The sequence below is a fragment of the Sphaeramia orbicularis genome, chromosome 24 (assembly GCF_902148855.1).
Source record: "Sphaeramia orbicularis chromosome 24, fSphaOr1.1, whole genome shotgun sequence".
Taxonomy (NCBI): domain Eukaryota; kingdom Metazoa; phylum Chordata; class Actinopteri; order Kurtiformes; family Apogonidae; genus Sphaeramia; species Sphaeramia orbicularis.
This window is the reverse complement of record NC_043979.1, coordinates 976,437-982,080: the sequence shown is the minus strand read 5'-3', so window position 1 is coordinate 982,080 and position 5,644 is coordinate 976,437.

Genomic DNA, 5,644 nt, shown 5'->3' with positions numbered 1-5,644 from the left:
GCCACTTTTCGTTGTTTTGTATCCTTGTTTGGTCCAACTGTTGTTTGACACAGTGTATACTTTATACCAGGGCTGTTAAACTCATTTTAGTTCAGTTCCATATTCAGCCCAGTTTGATCTGCAGCGGGCCAGACCAATAAAATACTGACTTCATAACCTATAAATAATGACAAATCCAAGTTTTTCTTTTTGTTTTGGTACAAAAAAAAATACAAAAAAATTACATTTTACAGAAAAGATGTGAATAACCTGAAAAACAGAAATTAGTGCAATTTTAACAATATTCTGCCTGGACTTACTATTTCTACATGTACATTTACACAGTGTTCCATAAATATTTAGGAACAGGCAGAAGATTGTTCAAATTGCATTTATTTCTCTTAAGACATTTCAGGTTCATATTTGTTCAGGCTAGTCACATTTTTTTGTAAAAGGATAGTTCATGTAAAAATTTTCATGTAATTGTACTTTTTTATATTAAAGCAAAGAGAAAATTTGTTATTATTTACAAGTTATAATAGTATTTTACTGGTTCTGACCAAGGTTATCGTTAATGAAAACTAACGAAATAACGAAAACTAGAATTGAAAAGACATTTTCGTTAAGTGAAATAAATAAAAACTGTAATTAAAAGAAAAAAAACCAACTAAAACTGTATTGTGTGTTGACAAAACTAACTAAAATGGATAAAAATTATGGATAAAATTCCCTTCATTTTTGTCAGTGTCGGATTGATACGAAATCAATTTATTTTGCTCTAGTAATTTTAGCTAGTAGCAATTTGTAGTTGTCATTATTTAATAATTTTTTTACAGGTTATTATAATAGTATTTTACTGGTTCTGACCCACTTGCCCAATTTGATCTCAAGCGGGCATGACCAGTAAAATACTGACTTCATAACCTATAAATAATGACAAATCCAAGTTTTTCTTTTTGTTTTAGTACAAAAAAAAAAAAAAAGATCATGAAAATATTTACGTTTTACAACAAAGATGTGAATAACCTGACAAAAACAGAACTTTCATTTGAAAAATTAGGTCAATTTTATCAATATTCTGCCTGGACTTCTTATTTCTACATGTACATTTACACACAGTGTTCCATAAACATTTGGGAACAGGCAGAATATTGTTGAAATTTAAGAGTTTGAACTAAAATGTGAACAGTTTCTCCAATATTCCATCTGTTCTTCTGAACACAACTGCAGATCCCAGTGGATCCATAAATGCACCAAACATTTAGGAACAGGCAGAATATTGTTCAAACTGCACATTTCAGGTTGTTCATCTGTTTTTATTTATGTATTTATTTGCATTTTATTGTGAAAGAATAGTTTTGTAAATGTAAATATTTTTAGTGTAATCTTTTTTTTTTTCTCTTCAATTTTTTCCACATAAGAAAATGTGTCGTCATTCTTTCTGGGTTATTGTGTTCTTTTGACTGTAGATCCCATTGGTCTGTATGTGGAACCAGAACCAAAAGGATTTGTTCAACCTGGACTGTTCAGGTTCATTTCTGACCTTTCATCCTGCAGGGCCGCAATAGGGGGGGGGGCAGATTTGACCCCCAGGTGGCATGTTTGACACCTGTGGTTTAGATGATCACATGTGCTTTAACAGTAGATTTACCTTTTTTTCCACAGCAGCTTTATTTCCACACAATCAGACAAACACTGTGAGACAAAAGTAAAAGAAGTATCTGAAGAAAAACTCAAAATATTAGTGATTTAAAAGAAGGACATTTTCAGGTTAATATTAAAACACACAAACCCACGACTGCAGTGGTTTCCAACCTTTTTTACTCCTGACCCCATTTTAACATCATTAACATTTTTTTTTGCTAAAATTAATTTGTTTTTGATCCTGTAATAGTTTGCTATATGTTGCAAATAAACGTTAATTTTAGAGGACATTTAGACAATATAATGTAAATCTTTATTAAGTTTTAATTTTTAGAATTTTTTTTTTTTAAATTATTAGAAATTTCTAGTGACCCCAGACATTCAAAACGGAGACTTTTTTTTCGCTAACGTTAATTTGTTTTTGATCGTGTAATAGTTTGCTATACTATGTTGCAAATGTTAATTTTAGAGGACATTTAGGCTATATAATGTCAATTTTCATTAGTAAGTTTTAATTTTTTATCCATTACTATAAATTCCAGGCGACCCCATTTGGGGTCCCGACCCCAAGGTTGAAAAACACTGCACCACTGAATGCCTCAAGATTTTATAATAATGAAATTTCATACAGATAAAACAACATTTAACCTTTAATCTCACAAATACAAATGTAACGTCGGCTTTTTCTTAAAACATGACATTTGAATTTTCAATGTTGCCTGAAAACTGTAGTTTATTAAACTGTAAAGAAAAAAGCTCAAACCAGTTCATGTGTTTAAATTCATATTCAAATGTATATTTAAGTTTTAGTGCACAGACCAGTGGTGTGTACGGTGGCCCAGAGGTGCAACAGCCCAAAACAATTATCCACTATAAGAAAAAAAATCATCATCCACCTTTTCAATGAAGGGGGCGCTGTTTACCCAAAAGGTCTTGCTTTAAAATTAAGGCCACCACAAAAAATAAAAGCATAGACTGAAAATTTTTAAGGCCTTCAGCTAATGTGGCTAATGCTAAGGAAGTAACCCACCGCGCTAAAAATAAAGTTATTCTAAAAAATACGTAGTGGATAATTTTTTGGGCTGTTCTCTTTTTTTTCTTGTAGTGGATAATTTTTGTGGGCTGTTCCACCTCTGGGCCACCACAGATGTGTCTGTTTACAATAAAAAATACAAGTTGTACAGATTTTTTTATTATTATTATTAAATCTTAAATTTCACATACAATTGAAAGATTCATCAGTGATAATAACAATAATGTAAATAATATTTAATAGAAAATATTCTGCATGAAAGTTAAAATATAAACACTCATTATTCTTTATTTTAATGTAACAGTAAATGTATCTGCAGATTCATATAAATATATAATGAATGACCTGAGTTAAATATTACAATAAAGCCAGGTTCCAGTATGATCAGAAGTGGGCGGGGCCAGTACAATAATAACAGATTGAAACATAATGTCAAATACAAACATTTTTCTTGGTTTTAGTGTAAAAAAAATGTAAAACACGATGAAAACATTTACGTCTACAAACAATCCTTTAAAAAATACTGTGAATAACATGAACAACCATGAAAATCTGAGCTTTTCTTAGATAAATCAGTGTAATTGTATCAGTATTCCTCCTCAGTTTATCACAGACACATGTTCATTGGAACGAACAGATCACAGTGGATCTACAAACACAGGACGATTACACTGAGATTAAAACAGTTCAGGTTATTTGCATTTTTGGTGAAAAGATAGTTTGTAAATGTAAAAATATTCATGTAACTTTTACAATGTTTACTGGCCTTTTTATGTTTTTTTTTATTTTAACCCTTTCATGCATGACGTCCACATTTGTGCACACATAATTGAAGCTCATTTTCAAAGGGTTCTAAAGACAATATTCTCCAAACCACAGGGGGGCAGTGTCTATAGACCTTAAGGAATACAATGAAAAAAAGGATCATCTAAGTTTTATAATTTGGACTCTTCTGTCATCTCATAAAGTTTACCTCCCAAGACTCAGCTGTGGCTTTACTGTCCAGTTTAAAGAGTTTCACAACTTTATACAAACCCCCCCAAAAAACTGTCAACTGCAAAGGACATTCCATAAGTGTTTTTAAAAATGCATCAGAAAAAACTGTTGCAGCGTGATCCTTCCAATATAGGCAATTATTTAATAAAAAAAAAAAAAAGCCATAACTTGTATTTTCCTGGGTCTCAGGAGGTTAAATGTTTTAATAAAGCCATATTTAAAAAAAAAAAAAAAAAAAAAAAAATTCAAAATGCATTTCAACTTTAGCCTAATTTTGAGCTATAAAATCAATCTAAAAAAAAAAAAAATCTTGATACATTTTTTGTAATTCATGTGTGAAAGGGTTAATGCGACACCATTAGTCAAACCTGTCAGAGGAACGCTGAACCTGAGTGTCAGAAAAAGAAATGAATAAAAAAAATAAACAAAATAAATAAACAAATACAATTCTCCTCTTTTAAGTAAAAACTTTAAGTGGGGTGACACCCGTAGAGCAAACTTTACCCCCTCAAATTATAAATGGAACAATAATATACTTTTTTAATCATCACCACCATAAGAGATAGTTCTAGAATTTTCTGAAAATCATCTCATGACCCCCCCCCCCCCCCCCCCCCCGAACCCCTGCAATTCTACATTATTTCAATATTAGCATAGGGTGCAAACTAATGAAGAAAATAACACTGTAGAGAAATTAATATTAACACATCATAGAGTCATTTTTAAAACTACATTTGGAGTAAAAATTACAGAAGTGTATTGTATTCACACAAAAAATAAATATTTGGCTCTGTTTATCTGAATTAATGAGATAATTATCTCGTAAAAATAGAGCCGAATTTTTATTTTTTCAGAAAAAAGTATCTCATTAATTCAGAAAAACGGAGCCGAATTTTTTTGTGTGTGAATGCAATACGCTTCTGTAAAAAATAGCTCTATAAAGTGTAATCACATTACTCTAACAGTGTGAAATAATTTTACACATTTCATGTTTAATTTTGACGCTGAACTGAGTAGAATTAACTCTGAAAATCTGACACTGGCCACAGAGTAAATTTTACTCAAATTTTGAGTGGGACCAAAAGTTATCTGAAACAGAGTTAAATTCAACTCTCTAACAGTTAAATTGACACTCTGTTTTTTACAGTGTAATCACGGTATAATAATTATATATCATAAACTCTGGAGTGTATTTCCTTCTAAATCCTTCTGATCTGGTTCAAACCTTCTTTATCTTTTCAGTGTGATTCTCAGTGTGAAACATCAGTGTTCCTTCTGGTTCTACTTTTACTCTACACCAGGTGGTGCTGTTCATTCAAAGGAAGGTTCTACAGTTCAGGGTTCCTCCGTCCTGCTGTCAGTTCCATCAGGTTGTGTCGGTTTTCTTCCTCCTTCATCACTGACACTAACGTTCACCTGAACTAAACTGTCGCAGTCTGAGAATTCGTAACATCCCCATGCACTGGGGTGCTGTAAGGGGGGGGGGGGGGGCATAGAGCAGTGGAGGGGGTCCAGTGGGTACAGGTTAGAGCAGGGCTGTCCAAGTCCTGTTAGTCCAGTTCCACATTCAGTTCCATCTGATCTGCAGTGGACCCAACCAGAACAATAACAATAATATAGAACTAATGACAACTGCAAACTTTTCTCTATGTTTTACAGTGAAAAAAGTAAAATTAAACAACGAAAATGTTTACATCTACAAACTGTCCTTTCAAACAATGTGAATAAGATGAACAAACTGAAAAAAAAAATTAATTTGAACAATATTCTTTCTCAGTTTATCATTTCCACATGTACATTAGAACTTACAGATCACAGTGGATCTACAAACACACAAAACATTTAGTAAAACGTGGAACATTCTAAAATTGCACTTCTCTTCAGACATTTCAGGTTGTATTTACATTTACAAAGAGAAAAAAATGGAGTTGTGAGTATTTATAGGCTGTTAGGAGGTTAAACTGGTCTGAATGTGGAACCTGAACTAAACGG